This window comes from Hyaena hyaena, unplaced genomic scaffold, assembly GCF_003009895.1.
Source record: "Hyaena hyaena isolate Hyena2069 unplaced genomic scaffold, ASM300989v1 scaffold_87, whole genome shotgun sequence".
NCBI classification, from domain to species: Eukaryota; Metazoa; Chordata; class Mammalia; order Carnivora; family Hyaenidae; genus Hyaena; species Hyaena hyaena.
In genome coordinates, this window is record NW_024080718.1 from 3,905,689 (window position 1) to 3,925,150 (window position 19,462).

Sequence of the window (19,462 nt, forward strand, 5' to 3'; positions counted from 1 at the left end):
TCTTACAGTTCTGGAGGCTAGAAGTCTGAGATCAAGGTGCCAGCATGCTTGGTTTCTCCTGAGATCCTCTCTCCTTGGCTTGCAAATGAGGACCTTTTTGCTGTGTCCTCACATGCCTTTTCTGTATGTATACACATCCCTGTTTTCTTCTTAAAGACACAAGCTCTGTTGGATTACAACCCTACTTTTTTTCACTCCATTTAATGTTAACTTCCCCCTTAAAGGCTTGGTCTCCAAAGACAAAGACAGTCACCTTGGGGATTTGGGTTTCAACATAGAAAGTGGGATTTGGGAAAGACAATTCAGCCTGTGACTAATCCTTCTAGTCTTCCTCCATTTCAGGAAATGGCTCCACCATTGACCAATGCTCTGGCGAAAACCTGAGGAATCACACAGGATACTTCTTTCCCTCACACTCCACATCCAACCCATCAGCAAATTATGTCAACTCCTATATTCCACATCCTACCACCTCCTCTACAGACTCCAGGTTCAAACGTGATCTCATTCCTGCTCTACTGCAATAGTCTCCTAGCTGGTTTTATTGCTTCCTTTATTGCTCTGCCACAGTCTATTTTCCAAATATCTACCAAAGGGATCTTTAAAAGGAAGTTAGATTGTTGCCTCCCCAATTGGGACACCCAAAAGTCTTCTCATGACACTTAAAACAAAACCCCACTATAGTTTATGATCCACCATCATCTATCCCTGCTTACCTCTCTGTCTTTACTGCGTATCTGTCCTGCCATTCACTTACCTCCAGTCACTCTGGCCTCCTCAATTTTCTTAAAGCAAGGTTCAATTCTGTGTCCTAACCAACACACATGGTGGTCCTACTCCTTCTGCCTAGAATTCTGTAGAACAGTCTCACCCATTTTATATGCATGTGTGTGTGTGTGTGTGTGTGTGTGTGTGTGTGTGTATACACTCAAACGTGACTTTCTTCATAAAACATTGCCTGGCCTCCCTATTTAAAATATACCTCCATTCTCTAGACTCCCTACCTTCCTTTATTTTCCTTCAGAGCATTCACCACTACATAATATAAACTACACTTTAGTTCTTTTTGATTATTGTTTATGGTTAGTCTTTTCTACTAGACTAGCTTCATGATGGATTTTTGCTCTCTGCTGTACTATCAGCACTGAGAACAGTCCTAGGTGCCAAAATAAGCACTCAGCAAATATTAGTTGAGTGAAAATAACTTATGCAATATAAATCATTCTACTTTGAAAATCTGTCATGCCACTTCCTTTCTCAAGCCTTTCAGTGACTTATTTTTGCCCTCTGGGTAAAATCCAAAAATTTTGCATGGTGTAGAAAGCCCTCCTATCTTTCAGGTTCACCTCGTTACTCTCATCATGAAGTTTGAGCTCCAGCCCTTTCAAAGTCCAGAGCTGTGCTTCTTTATTTTGGAATCCCTGGACTCCAGCACAGTGCCTGGCACATCGCCTAGCTACAAAGCACCTAGCATTAAGTGGCAAGAATTGTTACAGAAGTCAGAAAGCACAGAGTCTTGATTTTACTAGTTGATAACTACGCTGATAAAATGGTGGTAATAAATAAGATCAGCCCTATCTTACAGGTTTCTATTTTTAATCAAATTCATTTAATATTTATAAAGCACCGACTATGTTCTTGTCACTATCTCAGGTGCTGGGAATAAATTAGTAAAAATTGACAAAGATTTCAGCCTTCATGGGATTTATGCTCTAGTAAAAGAAAGACCTTTAGCTAAATACACACACACACACACACACCACAGTATAATAGAACTAAATCAACAAAGAAGGGTGAAGAGTTATCTGGTGTAATGCATATGCATATTTTGTATTTGGTCATCAGAAAAGGCCTCACAAAGAGGACTGCATTTGAACAGACATGCAACGGGGGTTGAGGCAACTAGCTATGTGTCTATCTGGGGCGAGGGAAGAACGTTATAGTCTAAGGATATAACAATTGCAAAGCCCTGAGACAAGAACAGGTCTCTTAGTTTTCAAGGCCATATTCTGGGTAATAAGTCTCAGTAAATTTAAAAGAACTCAAATCCTTTAAATTATGCTCTTAAATTACATTGAATTAAATTAAGTTTAGTAAATAAAAATAACAAAAAACATCTCTGGATAACCCTTAAGTAATTGGAAACTAAAAACACTTTAAAACAACCCACAGATCAAGGAAGAAATCAAAATGGAATTTAAAAGGTATTTGAAACTGAATGAAATTGAAAATACAGAATACCAAAATTTATAAGATTCAGTTAAATTTATAGGAATAAAACACCTATATTAGAAAAGGACATTTGTTTGAAGTTAAGGATTTCAGCTTCTACCTTAAGAAACTGAAAAAGAGAAGATAAAACCCAAAATAAGGAAAGTAAATGATAAAGATTAGAGTAAAAAGCAATGAAATAGAAAACAGGAATATAGGGGCACCTGGGTGGCTTAGTCGGTTAAGCGTCCGACTTTCACTTAGGTCATGATCTCGCGGTTCGTGGGTTCGAGCCCCGAATCGGGCTCTGTGCTGACTGCCAGCTCAGAGCCTGGAGCCTGTTTCAGTCTGTGACTCCCTCTCTCTCTCTCTGGACCTCCCCTGCTCACACTCTCTATCTCTCCTAGAAATAAAATAAAAAACAAACAAACAAAAAAACAGAAAAATAGAGAAAAGTCAATTAAATAAAGTATGTGTTCTTGAGAAGTCAGTGAAACTGATAAGCCTCTCAGAAGATAGACCATAAAAAGAGTAAAGACATAAGCTACTAACATCGAGAATGAAAAGTGACAGTACAAATTCTAATATTAGAGGAATAAAGAAATGTTATGAACAACTTTATGCCAATAAACTCAACCACCTTAGTAAAATGCACAACTTTATTGAAGAGCATGAGCTACCACAGCTCATTCAGGAAGAAGAATTAGATTTTGAATAGTCCTGTATCTATTAAGAATAGATTAAAAGTTAAATCTGCTTTTAACTGCAATCTGTTAAAGAAGTTGAATGAAAATCCTTTCCACAATAAAAATTCACTGGTGAATTTTACCAAGCACTTAATCAAGACAGAATATTTAAACAAGCTCTTCTAGAAAACTAAAGAGGAGGGAATACTTTCCAAGTCATTTTTTGAGACTAGCAGGAGTCTAACACCAAAATCAGACAAAGATAGTCACAAAAACTAAAGACCAGTCTCTCTCAAGAGCATAGATGAAAAAAGTTAACAAAACTTTAGCAAGTTGAATGTGACAATATAGAAAAAGGACCACAGCCCAGGACCAGGTGGGGGTTATCCCAGAAGTGTGGTGCTGGAAAAAGAGCAAAGAGACCGGTGTGGCTAGACTGAATGAGCTGGGAGCTAGGGAAGTGGGAAGAAATCTGAACAGTAAAGATATAGAACATGTTCCAGATCATCTGACTTGATTGTTCCAATGACCCTGAACTAAACAGGCAGTACTAATGGGGACCATCTTAAACCCTTTTATAGGCAGACGAAGAAGATTTGGGGAGGAGAGTAAATATCACAGAGAGATTCTCAACCTTAAGAATGTAGATTTTCAGTACCAGCAAGAGGTACCTGGGAAGCCATTGCAGAGGTTTGAGCAGAGGAGTGATATGCCATCATTTGACTGTGTTTTAACAGTCTGTTTTGTTGAGAACATATTTTAATAGAGAAAGGTTAGAATCAGGGAGGCTAATTAATACATAAATCAAAGTACTTGTAAATTATAAATAAACCAATATTAATTGGTATTGCAATAAGTCATTTTCCTAGTGTGCCATTTCTTTTATTTGAGAGAGAGAGAGAGAGAGAGAGAGCGAGCACGTAAGTGCAAGCAAGTGAGGGAGCATGAGCACGGCAGGGGCAGAGAGCTGGATAGAGAAAATTCCAAGCAGGCTCTACATTGACAGCGCTGAGTCCAATGCAGAGCTCAAACCCACAAACTATGACATCATGCCTAGAGCTGAAATCAAGAGTCAGTTGCTTAACTGACTGAGCCACCCAGGTGCCCCCCTAGTTTGCCATTTCTGACAAGCTTCCCTATACAGACTTCTAACAAATAAGTGTTTTTGCTAAAATACATTTTGGTGGGGAGGGCTCTCAGAAGAATGCAGGGAACCCTGCTTGGATGTATACTGAAGTACAATGGAGCTCATCATTCATTGTCAGAAACAAAACGTCATGCCAAATGATGGGACCCTAGAATAATATGGCATTCCTTAATGTGATGTGCTTGGTCCTGACTTAATACCAGAGATACAGAAGATTTAATATTTTTCCCAGCCTAAGTGTCCATCAACGGACGAATGGATCAAGAAGATGTGGTTTATCTATACCATGGAATACTACATGGCAATGAGAAACAATGAAATCTGGCCATGTGTAGCAACATGGATGGACCTTGAGAGTGTTATGCTTAGCGAAATAAGTCAGACAGAGAAGGACAAATATCATATGTTTGCACGTATAGGTGGATTAGGAGGAACTTAACTGAGGACCATGGGGGAGAAGAAGGAGGGAAATGGTGGGGAAAAGGGAGAGAGGCAAACCATGAAAGACTCTTGAATGCTGAGAAACAAACTGAGGACTGATGGATGTGGGGGGGAGGGGGAAGATGGGCATGGTGGGGGGGAGGGGGAAGATGGGCATGGAGGAGGGCACTTGTGGGGATGAGCACTGGGTGTTATATGGAAACCAATTTGACAATAAACTATTTGTAAAAAAAAAAAAAAAAGATTTAATATTTTCCCAAAGAGCTGGACTCCCTTGAACCACCCACCTGCAGTCATTGTTACCCTGACTGATGCTATCAGAGCCCCCTTGTAGGGTTTAATTCCCACTTGTGCCAGAGTAATCCAGAAGAAGCCCCATCCACTACTGGGGACAAGGCTATGACCAGGTAAATGGAACCAGAGATCAAGTCCAAGACGTGAAGCACCAGTGGTTAACAAGCTCATGTTGAGGAGAGACTGGAATTAGGATTGTGTTTATGGGCAAGGTTGTGAATATGGAATACACAATAGAAAATTTTTAACAGATACATTTGAGGGTGGGATGGCCATTGGTACCAAGTGGTTTAAAAATGCATATAATCCAATACATGCCTATATGTATTATACTTTACATCATAATGATTTAATTCATTTTAACACTCTTAAAAGAACAAACCAATGGCGAGAGGATCTGGCTTCTTTACAGGTGGACAGGAAGATTTTCTTTTAGAGGAAGTATTTACCTCCACATCCACACATAAAGTCAATTCTGCTGACACATAAATGTTTTTCAGAGGTAGATGCTGCAGTTTCTATTTAGCACATGGGCCTTCCACCTGGGAAAGTCCAGTTTGGCGATGACATTTCGGTCCAGCTCACAAAGTTTACCGATTGGCTGCTTTGTGCTTTATAGTGCTATTTTCTAAAGCTAAGAATTATTTGGAAAACAAAAGTGATGAGCCAACTAACCCACATATGTCATATTGAAATCTTAGGAGGAAATTCTGCCTACAAAACACATATACACATATAACCAGTTTTTAATATTTGAGTTTTCACCACGTTCTATTAAATGGCTTCGGAATGTTTGAGATGTATCAAAACTTTCCGAGAAATTTTTATTTCAATGTTTTTCCGATAGAAATGTTTGTGAAATAGAAATGTTTTTCTTTTATTCATTCATATACCCATTCGGTAAACACTCACTGAAGTCTATCCTCAATACATAACACTCAGCGATGTAAATGTAGATTCCCATACTCAAGGACTTCAATTTAGTGAAGGATAGAAAGCATATGCAAATAGCTACAACTCAAAAGACAAGCTGATCAGAGAAATAAAAACAAGTACTTGGGGTTGAAGAGAAGGAAGTGACTAACTGGCAGGGTCTTTTTTTATGTTTTATTTATTTCTGAGAGAGAGAGAGAGAGAGAGAGAGAGAGAGAGAGACAGCGTGAGCAGGGGAGGGTCAGAGAGAGAGGGAGACACAGAATCTGAAACAGGCTCCAGGCTCTGAGCTAGCTGTCAGCAGAGCCTGACGCAGGGATCGAACCCATGAACCATGAGATCATGACTGGAGCTGAAGTCGGAGGCTTAACTGACTGAGCCACCCAGGTGCCCTTGGCAGGGTCTTTCAAGACCAACGGAGAGTGATGCATGACTGGGATCTTGAGGGACTGGAAACAGTTTATGAAAGGGAGAAACAGAAACAATGACAGAAGGAACAAAGCCTAGAAGTATAAAAGAGTCTTCTACCACAATGAAGAAGTTTTCTGCCTTTTGGTACTCCCAGTATCTAGCACCTAACCAATAATTGTAACCTGTTGACCTTATGACTGTGGCTAAAAATATGATCACTTTCTGTTTATTATGAAATTATGATGGTGATAATAATGACACAATAGGATCTCAGTGTGGAGCCTGACCAAAGTGTCCAGGTGGTTGTGCTAACCAGTTATTTACCATATTAATCAACCCGCTTGCATTTTCCATTTCTAAACCCTTCACTGTACTCTGATAAAGTGCCAGCATATATTACGGCTATTGGTTGAACCTGAAAGATTAAAGAAGGTTTTCTTCCTATAAAGACACCAGTTCTTCCAAAAGAAGTTTATATGTTCTAAATAATTCCCCTCAATTTTTCAACACACACACACACACACACACACACACACTAAATTATGCTAAAATAAATTAGGAAAGTAATACATTAGAGAAGAAGAACTAGTAAAAAAACTAAGAATGGACGAATCCTGTCATATATTATGATATGTTCTATAGCATCTGAAATATATATGCATTACTAGGTTAAAAACTGTACAGCCTAAAACTAGAACCTATTATATAATAGCACCCTAGTATTCAATAAAGGGGCCAACATCAATGAGAAAGTGAAGTTTTAGTCAATAAGTGTCATTTGAGTGCTCAGTTAACAATTTGGGGGGAAAACGTCTATTTAGAAATTCATTTCCTGTCACACACCAAAATAAATTTTAGATAAATTAAGAAGTAGACATGAAAAAAAAACAAATTGGTTGAAAAAAATTAAAGTGAATATATATCAAACATCTAAGGCAAAAGGATTTACTAAGCTTAGAAATGATGAAAGAAGGAAAAAAGGAAAGATTACACTATATGAAAATCTAAGACTTCAGTACATAAACCAAAAAAATCATTAGACTAGTATCAAATTGTGACAGACTGCTGAAAATATTAAAAACATTAACAGCTTACTGTATTATGAGCTTGGATTAACTTGACCAAAAACTTTGCAGAATAAAAAGGGGGGAATTCAAATAAATGCAAAATTAACTAAACATTAGGGAATATTTAGTTAATGCAAACATTAACATAAGGGAAGTTAAAAACAATAGTATTTACTAATTATAACTAATCAATAAACATCTACAATCTAATAGAAACAAACTAAAACAAATATTGTTTTGCTCATATGAATAGGATTCTTGTAATAATATTAAAAACAGAGAGATGTTACAGTGGAGATTCTTTGTGTTTGGGTTACGGGGCTGTCATTACTTTTATCTTTTTGGGTTTTTTTTTTAAATGTCTTATAGTGATGTATTACTTTTAAAATTAAAAAAATAAAAGGGACACGTATTTCTTATTATAGATATTTTCTCCAAATTGAGGCAAAAATAGAATCCCATACATTGGGCAAGCGAGTTTCTGAATCCTCACTGTCTGCTTGTGAGCAACAGGACCTCTCAGTAAGGAAGGGTGACTTCATCTATCAGCCCCTGCTGAGGCAGCAGGGTAGAGAACTATCAGTGATCTATCAGCTCAAAGTGCTTAATAAAATGGGTGTTGCTATATAGCCATTTTGAGTCAAAACAGGCATTTTAGAAAAGAACATACAAATAACTGAAACGTGTATATTCCACCGAGATTTGTGCTGTAGAATTCTAGGCTGGGAACACGGTGACTGAATTACTAGGAGCTTTGCCTAGAAGAGCACATGTGTGGGAGTGCTTCAGAAATTTTTTTTAAAGAGAAATAGATAAGAAGTTGACAGAGGCATTTGAGTTCATTTCAATACAGTTTTAAATACTTAGAAGATCACTTCTACATAGTTTATTGGCGGTGCTGGTGGCAGTGGTGGGGGTGTGCTTTGAGAGCTATTCTTGACAGCTCGCTGAATCCACAAGGTGGACAGATAAAATGATAGATGGGAAGTACAATGTGGTGATGGGACAGAGGGCCAAGAAGTTCAGCACAGGTTAGGGCAAGAGAACGGTCATGAAAGATCACAAAAAACTCCACGTGGTAGTTCATTTCTCGAGCTAAAAGTCATTAATGAGTTTCCTCATGTCCTTCCACCTTGCATAACACATGTAAGAAATAAATCAAGGTCCTTTTAAAATTAGTTCACAGAATTGTTGAACCAGCTATGCTGAATAATTTACATTTGTCTTTTTGTAAAACCTATTTAGACTACAGTCTTGTAAAGCTGTTTTGTAGACTATAGAACCATTACGACCAGGCCACTGGAACCCTCATTATAACCTAGGAGAGAGGGTAGTGGGGATGGTTGAGGCTGGCCCCCCAGGAACTTAATCTGACCATGCAAATCCATCCTATAAAACTGAAATAAACCTACCTTCCTTGGCTTCTATCCACCTGATACACAGAACTTGCCAGTGGGTCCTCATGCATCAGCTGCTAGATTTTTCCTCCGCTGACCATGGGAGTTTCCACTTCAGGAGGTTGGTGATCATGCTGTCCTAGACAGAGAGAGCAGGAGGACCTGGTCCCACAAGTGCTTATGCGTTGCTTTCCTTTCCTACCTCAGAGGTTGGAAACATGCTTTAGGAATGGTGATTAATGACGAAAGAGTGAAACTAATTTGAACTTGATTGCAGGAAGGTTTTTCATTTACTAGATCCTTTCTGCATCTAACTCAGGGTTAAAGGGTTAAAAGAAACCACAAAAATTTTCCAACAAAGCTGAAGAACCAACACTAGAATATATACATTTTAAGCCACTTGATTTTAAGCCACTTGATTAAGTGGCTTGATATAAGATAAATGAAAATCAAGACTTTTCTTTATAGGAGCATTAACCAGTTAGAAAATAAAAGGAGAAATAGCCTATCCCCCCCCCCCCCAAATAGGAAGGAGGATAGGAAACTCTACAATTATACTGAAAGACAGTGAACAGAAAGACAGTGTTGTAAAGTTGTCAGTTGTGCCCAAATTCGTTTTAATGAGATTTAGATCACACTAAAATATTTTTGGTTTTTAAAAAACCAGATAAAAGTTGTAAGTTAATATAAAAATAAGTGTAGGACATTGCCTGTAAATTTTTATGAAGAAGACTTTATAAAGAAAACTGAGCCAGGCAGGGGGAGATACATGCTATATAGCTATTAAGACCGTCTCAAAGGTACTGTGATCAGATTACAGTGATACAATTGAAGAGACAAATTACTAGTATACAGAAAAAAGATCCAGTTATCTATGGTAACTTGATATAGGGCAAAATTGAATTTTCCTAACAAAACTGAAAATACTAATCTATTTAACAAAATTTTAGGATTGCCGATTCATCTGAAAGAAAAAGTTTGTTTAATCTCTACCTCACAACTAAATGATATATAGATCATGTATATATGTGTGTGTATATATAAAAAGTATACATATGCGATTTTTCTCATTTGCATCTTGGACTTTTCTCATCAATATACATCTATCTGGTTCTTGTTTAATGGCCTTTGGATGTAACAGTTTAATTCTTTTTTTTTTTGTTTTTTTTCTTTTTTTTTTTTTTTACAAATAGTTTATTGTCAAATTAGTTTCTACGTAACACTCAGTGCTCATCCCCAAAGTGCCCTCCTCCATGCCCATCCCCCCCTCCCCCCCACATCCATCAGTCCTCAGTTTTTGTCAGCATTCAAGAGTCTCTCATGGTTTGCCTCTCTCCCTTTCCCCCACCATTTCCGCCCTTCTTCTCCCGCGGAGTAACAGTTTAATTCTTTTAATGGACACAGGGATTGGTTCCAAATTTAAGGATATATTCATAGAAGCAGAAGTACTAGGCAAAAAAATAGGAGCATTTAAAATTACTAGTTATTGCTAAATTTCTGGCACAAAATTTTTAAAGAAATTTTTCATGTGGTTTCTTTTTAAAAGGGATTATTTTCAGTTGATTACGGATGTCTTAATTTGCCCACTAATCTACTTGATCAAGATAACAAGTATTAATCAAGCACTTTGCTTCTGACAATTAACTAAGGACTGGGCCAGAAGGCATGCGATGGTCAAGAGATACTGTAGGAAGTCCTTACCCTTAAGACTGTCTTTTAAAACTAAAGAAGATTTAGGGGGTGCCTGGGTGGCTCAGTTGGTTAAGCGTCCAACTTCAGCTCAGGTCATGATCTCGCAGTTTGTGGGTTCGAGTCCTGCATTGGATTCTGGGCTGACATTTCAGGGCCTGCTTCAGATTCTGTGTCTCCCCCTCTCTCTCTCTGCCCCTCCCATACTCATGCTCACTCTCTATCAAGAACATTAAAAAAAAAAGTAGAGAATATTTTTTCAGATGTTTAAGTACCAATTGGGTGATAGGGTCTACTATATGGGTTTTAGAAGAATCAGAGATAAAATCGGTTAAAGGTTTTTAAAGGATAAAATTTGGCGCTTTTCTGTAAATGTTCCCCCCCAAATGATTACAATTCTAAATCCATTTGGATCTTAGTATTTATGGTGATTATTATTGATGATGTCCATGATAACTGACTAAAATAAGTTCTTCTACAATGTAAGCAAGTTCAAAACACAAATGATCCTGAAACAAAGCTAATTAAAGGGAAGGATGTACCCACTTATCTGCATGTACCATATGCCAGTTGCTTTGATTAGTCTTTTTCTTTTTAAGCTCTGGCTTGACTTGAAAGGAGGCTCCTTTAGCAATGATGATCTACAATGAGAGACAGTTCTAGGGACAAAAGGTTACAAAAGAAAAGCTGGCATCTATAGATCCCCTATCTGCCTCACACTGTGCTAGAATCTTGAAGCACACTGCTTCTGTTTCACACACTCAATACTCTAAGGGGGGGGGGATGCACAAAGATACCTCCTAACTGGACACCAGAGGAGGAAGTACTAAGGATAGAATGAGGTCCTCGAGGACATGAGTTTCCATTTGAGGAGAAGTTAAAGGTACATGAGAATGGTCCTTGGCTGACAAAAGTCACCTTACTTACATATGCCTGGGAGGCTACCCGACCACCAAAACAACCGCCCCCTGCCCCCACAACTCCTCATCAGCCAATGGTGGACTGTTTGAAATATGGAAGGCTGGTCTGCTTCAAATAACAGGAATTCTACTGTACTATTTATGCTTCAGGGCCCCCCACCCCCACCCCATTAGGCCAACACTAAACTTCACCTGTGACTATATCCTTGACGAGCAATTTGTTCATACTTGTTTTTGCCTCCCTCTCTCGGTTACTGGATTTTCCTGAAGAGCACTCTCTCAATAAGTCACTTGGTCTGAGTCTGTCTCTGCTTCTAGCAAGCTCAACCTAAGAAAGGACATTTGGGATCCTGTTATATTTCTAGTTATCATGCCCAACAATTTCTAATCTCCACAATGACTCTTCAAAGCAGGTGCGGTTATTCCAATTTTATGAATTGGTACATTATGACTGGCCCACTGAGCCAGATTCAGCAAAGAGGCAGCTAGATCCCAGAGTGAATAGAAATCAACTGCTTACATAGTTTCCCAAAAGAAACGCCAAAGGCTGCCTTTAATAGGGAGGTATCCAGCTGTCTCACTCTGGGGCCATCCATTCTAACTATCTACAGACTTTCCCCATCAGAGGTAAATCATATGAGAGGACACAAAAAGTACATTTTCCAATCCATGTTATTTAAGTCAATGTTATAAATCTTTAAAATTTCTACTCATTTATCATATCTGGCATGCAGAACATACTAAATATTTTTCAAATTAATGCATGTTTGAGCACTCAAGGATCTAAATAACGGTATCATTTCTCTCAGCTTGGAGTCTTCATTATTTATGCCTGCCCTACAACTAGAACCCCTACCCCGTTAGTAAGCTTGCTAACCTGAATGCTGATTAACATTTCTACCTCCTCTTCCAATTGTGTGGGTCAGAACCAACAATACATTCATAAACAAACGAGCCTGGAAATCTGATGGCTGAACTCTAAACTGAATGGTTTAGAACTTTCTGGACCAATCTTGTGACTAACAACTGGCAAATAGGTATGAATGGGAAACTATGTCACACCTGACTAGGTGAAAGAAAACTTAATTGAGCACAAAGTAGAATTTTTAAAGTTTAGGTTATGGGGTGTTCTGGTCTACTGGTTGGCTGACTTTAATGAAAGGATCTACCTATTAATGTTGACAACTAAATTGGAGCTCCTCTCTAGAGATGTACCCAATTAGGTCCTGCTGTTTGAACTTCATAGGCCTCAGTGACCCTTTAAATACTGCCTCTAAATCAGAGGAGGGGTCTGGGAACTCTATGGTCTAGAAAAATGAAGCGTAATAGCTGGGAAGTACACTTATGAGTAGAGTAGAAGTGTCTTTGGAGATAACCCAACACTCTACCCCAGCCCACCCTCACACCTAGCTCTCAAAGCCTATTTTCCACTGATGAGCTAAAGATTCATAAATGTAGTGAGACTGAAAACAATTGTTTCAGGAAGACTTCTGAAAATTCCTCCTGACACTACACTCGTAAGACCTGGTCTTCAGCTGCTTCAACATTTCAAGTTTTCTGAGACTTTCTGGACATGCCCACCATGCCTTTAATTCTAGAACTTGTGTATTCCCCCCCCTTCCAAATTATTTCTTTACAAATGTCACCATGGAGCAGGGATGTCAGAGGTGGAAATGATTATATTGTCACAAAGATCACTTTTTTCTTCCCAGTGCTGGAAAGCAGAACAAGGAAGAAGCCCTGACATTAGTCTAGGAGACAGGAGATTTATAACTACAGGTTTTTAAATCACCTAGTAGAAAATGAAGAGGGAGAAGTGGCATGGCAGGTGAATGCATTTGGAATAGATTACATGCTAGAACAAGAACAAATTACTAGGTCTGTCAGAATAGATGGATCTAGAAATAGTTCAGTCCTCAGGGTCAATGTGATCACAGTAATTTGTTTTTCCCCACAGGTCTCAAGCCTATCTATGTTATTTAAAAAAAAAAAACTGAACAAAAAACAAACTTGGGAGGAATCCAAATAACCAATATGTAAAGAATAATATGGGATATAAGTACTACTTAATAACTTCCAATTTCCCTGCTAAACCCATAGGTCAGTATTGCTTGCACCAAAACTGCTTAGATCAGAATCACCCTGGAAGGCTTTTAAAACAAGAACAAGCAGATGAAAATACAGTTAATCATAAGGGAATCGTCATCTAAAATCCTCTCCCCCAATGATCTAGATTCACACTGAAGTTGAAAATGGCGATTTTGCTCTCAGCAACAGGGACTAGAAAGGCAGGAGCTTGAGAAACGGTATTTTGATCTAAGAACCCTTATAGAGGATCTTACTGCCACGCTTGACTCTTTTCACTTTTTACGTAGCAGCTGACAAGTCAGCAGGTGCACAGCTCTTATTCCAGAGAAGACCCCCTGGTGTATCAACTTGGGAAGCCACCTCCTCACTGGCATCCTCTGGCCATAGCCCTGGACCTCGAAGTTATACAAAGACATTACCCACTTGTGTGAGGTCGTTTACATACCTCCCATTCCCACCCACCAGACAAGGGAGCTTAAACCTCTGTGAGGTCTCTGAATGCTCAACACGGAGTGGAAGACCGAAGGAGTAAAGCTGGAGGTAGTGTGTGGCAGGTACCACAGTGCCTCAGGTGAGGTCATAAGGGTAACTTTGCATGAACGTCAATGTTTTGCTTTAATTTTCCTTTCATGTGCCATAGAAAACTAGAATGCCCGGAGATAAAGGAAGGACCTGTGAATGTTGGAAACAAGTACGATTATTGATTATGGGTTTGGGGCTGGCAACTTCTTGATCCCCATCTCAATTGCTGGCAATGGCTTTTCACTACACATGCTTTCCAGGAATTTCTGAAGATGAGCTAGAGGGGTTTCTCTGCTATGCTTCCAAAGTCTTTGCAAATGGCCAAGCACATACCACCTATATTTATGATTCCCCATTCAACTTAAGCAGCTTTATCTGTTTTACATAAGAGCTTTCGGTTTCAGATTGTATTTAAAGGGCTCCACTGCCTGCACCTCATTCAGGTTTTGAAAAGCATTTAGATTCCTGGAGTCACCATTGTACTAAGTAACAGTGCCAACCCTGTGCAAGCCAGAGCACCAGTAGCATTTCATCTCAGAAAATAGAGAAGATGTGCTTTCTTCTTTGCAGGATAAGGGTGATGGTGAATAAGATAAACACTAAAATTACTCAGAAATAAACACTGCATATTAAGTGTTATAACCACACATCAATAGACTCCAGTTTAGATTGTGGTTTTAGAGTGTTCACATATTTGAACTCCATTTGCTTAGCTGATTAATCTACCCCTTTGATAAGACTGGTTCTTCTATTTTTCCTGCGTAGAGAAGTAAAGAGACAAATGAATGCATGAGCTTATCATTTAAAAAATCCTTCAGTTTACTGTGTAGAGAATAGATTAGTAGGTGGGAAAAGACTAACAAGTAGAGAAACCAGTAAGGCAGCTAGTGCCATAATCCGGACAAGAGATAAAAACCCACAGTGCAAAGCAAATTTATGTTTACAAGCTATGGGGATAAACAAGTCCTCACATGGAAGCCTAACGGATCCACTTTGCCACATGAGGAGAGAGGGGCGATAGTGCAGATCTAGAACAAGACTGCCTTGGTTCTAACGCCAGCTTTGGCCATACAGGACTTTGGGAAAAGCTACTGGATTATTGTAGCTCTATTTTCTTAGGAGACTAAAAGTGGTACCCACTTCAGAAAATTGCCAGGAATAAAGGAGTAGGTGTATATGAGACGTTTAGAATAGTTCCCAACAGGCAGTAAATTTTTTGCAGGGCACACGAAAGATCTAAACGGGGCCCCTAGAGGGCAGCAGAGGAAAAGGAACAAAAGTGGAAGTGCAAAGTGCCAGATTCACATTAATTGTCAAAGAAAATAAACAACCTGATGGGGGGGGGGAAGAGGGAGAGAGAAGCCTTCCATGAACCATGCAACATGGAGGCGGAGCTCAGTGTCATGTACTGGCTGCTATTTGTTCTTGCCAATACGAAAATTTTTAGGCAAAAAGCAAGGTTATTCAAGCAAGTCTGGTAATGAGAAGGATCTGGGCGTTCATCTGGGAGCACACTTTTAAATGGCTTGCTCAGAGCCAGCAAGTTGATGCTGGCTGCTGGCTGGGAGTTCAGCTGAGGCTTTTTCTGAGCTTTTCAGTGCAATCGAACATGCTTCCTATATTTGGAGAACTGCCCACCTCCTTTGCAGCTAGGACACCGGGCTAGGACAGTCGCTGATAATTACACACACTTGAACAAGGGTTTGAATCAGAAGCAGGTGTTGCAGAGAAACAAGTGCCGTCTGGGGTCCATTCTGAGGAGAATGGCAACAGGTGAATCAGTTTCCAAAGGGAGGGATGGTCAAGGTCACATGCCAGCGATGTGCCTGTGCCTGGCAGAGGAAACAAAGCAGTTTCTACCAGAGTAGTTCTTTGGTGTCATTCTTGGCATTTGTCCAGGCCAGGGCCTCCCAACCTGGCTTCTGGCCTCCTAGGAAATCTTCTAGTCTTCAGTGGATTCTCTTCTGCTTGTACTAAATTTCAGTTAGTAGTAACTGAGTAACAGGTAGGATGTTTACTCCCAGTCTGCCCCACAGATCAAGCCTGACACCTCTAGAGAAAGAACTGGAAGCCAGAATGGCAGAAATTATGTTAATAAGAAATTCTGTAATATTCAGAGTCTGAACAGTAGCACTTTGTTTCCCAGGCGACCAAGTTCTACATGGAGCAGGACAATGACGGCTCGTCCGCTTTTCCCTGGAACATGACAGAGTCCTGGCCTCAGGGAGGCCCTGGGAAAATAGTCTTCAAACATCTGTTACAAGTTCAAATTCTTCTTTAGTGGGATCAACTTAGAAATACCCCCTTATGAACTAGATAGAAGTAGACTGTGTTGGTCAAAGCGGGACTTGGAGCTCACTGAGGGCCCTAGAAGAACCCTACACCCCACTCTGAAGTCCATCTGCAGGACTCAGTAATGGGGCCCGGCAGGGAGGCTCACGGAGTCTGTGACACCCAGGAGACCATGAAGAATCTCCTGGAAAAACACTTTGCAGGTGCATGCCAGAAAGCTAGCAGGTCCCAGGTGAGCACGTTTATCTCTGAACGCCTTCCCTGAAGGCTCCTAGAAGGATTGGGGGTGGGGGGGAAGGAGACCTAGCAGGGACTTCAGGTCTTGTTACAGAAACTGGGGAAAATTCAGAGGGATTTGAATATTACAGTGTCTTTTCTAATGCCATCTATTAATGAAACCTGGAGGCGTGTTTGGGTTGTACACCTTTTTATTCAGTTATATCTGATTAGTAGTAAGTTATGCATGCTCAAGTTGTCTTAAGCCTTAGTAAACCTGTTTATTAGTTTGTTGTCAACCTTGTCAGAGAGCAGTTTAAGTTAATCAGGATTCCTCTCTGCCTGGATCTCCAAGGGTCATCCCTACCCTTCCATCCACCCCCACTGGAAGGACCTTCTCCAGAAGGATCCCACCAGACTGGATTAGGTAACCCTTCTCTGCACTTCTAAGCCTGATACGGGGCTTGAACTTATGAGCTGTGAGATCATGACCTGAGCTGAAGTCAGCCGCTCAATTGACTGAGCCACCCAGGTGCCCCCAATAAATTTTTTAGTATCTACTATGTGCCAGGCTCTATTCTGGGCACCAGGAAATCAGCAGTGAACAGTTAAAAAGCTTTTGAGAGAGAATTTGGGCAGCTTTTGTGTATATTTTGAAGTTACGACTTTCAAGATTTGTTAAGGAACAGGACATAGTGTATAAGAGTCAAATCTTCCCGAGTGAATGGAAAGTCCAGGAGAGGAGCAAGTTAGAATAGATCTCTTTTGAACATGTTGAATTTGAGATACAATTTAGACTCCCCTGCAGAGTTTTAGTTCAGGAGAGGATTCACACATATGGAGATTCAGAGACTGGGGAAATACAGAGGACCAAGCAAAGGAGTTGAAGGTAGTCACTGAGGTAGGAGGAAAAACCAGGAAAAAGTGTTTTGTAAGGGACTAAAGAGAATCTAAGAAGCAAGGAGTGATGGGTTAGGTTAAATGCCGCTGTTAAACAGAATAAGGATGGAGAGAGGACCATTGAATTTGGAAAACCTGGCACTTATCAGAGACTCCTGTGGGGAGGTGCCATGGGGAGAAAGGCCTGATTGAAACTGGTTCAAGAGGGAATGGGAAGAGGGGCACCTGGGTGGTTCAGTTAGTGAAGCGTCCGACTTCAGCTCGGGTCATGATCTCATGGTTCGTGGGTTTGAGCCCCACGTCGGGCTCTATGCTGACAGCTAGCTCAGAGCCTGGAGCCTGCTTCAGATTCTGTGTCTCCCTCTCTGACCCTCCCCTGCTCACGCTGCCTCTCTCTCAAAAATAATTTAAAAAGAGAGGGAATGGGAAGAATTGGGACAGGAGTATAGCCAACACCTTTGCTAGGTTTCACGTTCAATGTGAAAAAAAATCAGGGCTATAGCTATGGAAAGAAGTGGGGTTAAGACTTTAAAATAGTGAAGATCTACTGAGTGCTAGAGAGTTCATTACTAAGGAAAAGTTGCAGATGAAGGAGCAGGAGGAGACAAGGGCCCGAGCACATCACCACGGAGTCAGCAAGAAGGAAAAGGATTCTGGGCACAGGGTGGGTACCGGAGCACAGAGGCAGATGGTGAGGAGATGCGGTGTGAGAGTGGGTAGAAATTCACCCCCAATGCTTCAGCTTTGCCAGTGAAAAGCAAGAAGTTCGTGGTTGAATGTGAAGCCTGAGGAGGAGGTCTTGGAAGTAAGTGGAGAAAGGACAAAAGCAAACTAGCCACCTGGAAGACTGGGAGAATACTGCTCTAGGCACATGTAGTGTGGCCACAGCGCAGCCCTCAGATGCCTTTTGAGATTTAACCATCACAGGGTTGTTTCTCCCACAATCCGTGCTGTACTAACAAAGGAGTATGCTAACGAAGGAGTGAAGGACAGGAGAACAGGATTTCAGCAGGACTCTGGTTTTTCTAGATGAATATGAGAAGGCAAGAAAGAGACAGGAGAGCCGAGCGGGGATAGTAACAAGAGATTTTACTGATGACTCGTGGCCTGCTACCTCACAGCCCATGCTCTTTTTAATTTTTAATTATTTTTTTTTAATTTCAGAGAGAGACAGCATGAGCAGAGGAGGGTCAGAGAGAGAGGAAGATACAGAATCTGAAGCAGGCTCCAGGCTCTGAGCTGTTAGCACAGAGCCCGACGCGGGGCTCCAACCCACGAACCATGAGATCATGACCTGAGCTGAAGTCCACCACTTTACCAACCGAGCCACCCAGGCGCCCCCAGCCCATGCCCTTTTTAAAGCCTTCTGGAAGTCCAGCTGTAGTAGTTTCCTATCACAGCTGTAACAAATTACCATGAATTTATTGGCTTTAAACAACACAAACGTATGATCTTACCGTTCTAGAAGCTGGAAGTCCGGCAGAGGTGTCCTGGGATAATATCACTGTGTCAGTAACGGCATGTCCCTTTATGGAGGCTCGAGACAATAATCTGTTTTCTTACCTTTTCCAGTTTCTGGAGGCCTCTTTCCTCTGTCTTCAGAACGAGCAACACAGGTAAAGCCTTCCTACATTGTATCACTGACCTCTTCCTCTGATGCCCTCTTCTACTTTTAGGGGCCCTGTGATGACATCGGGACCCCCTCAGTAATCCAGAATCATCCATGTAAGGTCAGCTGATTAGCAACCTTAAATCCATCTGCAACCATAATTCCCTTTTGCCCTGTAGCAGCATATTCACAGCTGCTAGGCATTAGGATGTGGCCGTCTGTGGGTTTAACATTCTGCCTCCCAGAACGCACAATGCCAAGGTGTCCTGTACAAGCATCGTACTCCAATCTAGCATGAAAAGGACTATTCACCACTACTTTGCTAGCTCTAGGCATTGTGGTTTTCTTTTTTTTTCATTTAGCCAATTGGACAGTGGACAATGATATCACACATGGTTTTTACTCGCACCTACTTGATTACTAATAGGTCTAAATATATAGATGAACTTTTCTTCTTGGGTGAAGAAAACTTGTACCCTTTGCACAATTTTTAAAGGTCTTTTTTGTTTGCTTTTCTAAGAGTTAAGAGATATTGAACCTTTATCTTGCATATATGCTGTAAGTGTGGGGGTTTTTTTCCAGGTCATCATTAGGTTCTCAACTTTTTTTCTTTTATTACCTAGTCAAATCTGTCAAATG

At 40.5% G+C, this 19,462-nt stretch overlaps 1 long non-coding RNA gene across 3 annotated transcripts in view; it reads left to right on the top strand.

Annotated features, from left to right (window-relative positions):
* Positions 1–16,322, top strand: part of LOC120233173 — a 54,506-nt gene extending 38,184 nt beyond the window's left edge. For 2 of the 3 annotated variants that reach the window (XR_005528736.1, XR_005528737.1), the window contains exons 3-4: positions 13,572–13,855; positions 15,953–16,322. This is a non-coding gene — a long non-coding RNA (uncharacterized LOC120233173). The remainder of the gene's footprint in view (positions 1–13,571; positions 13,856–15,952) is intronic. The other variant, XR_005528738.1, reaches the window with a different exon arrangement.
* The last annotated feature ends 3,140 nt before the right edge of the window (positions 16,323–19,462 follow it).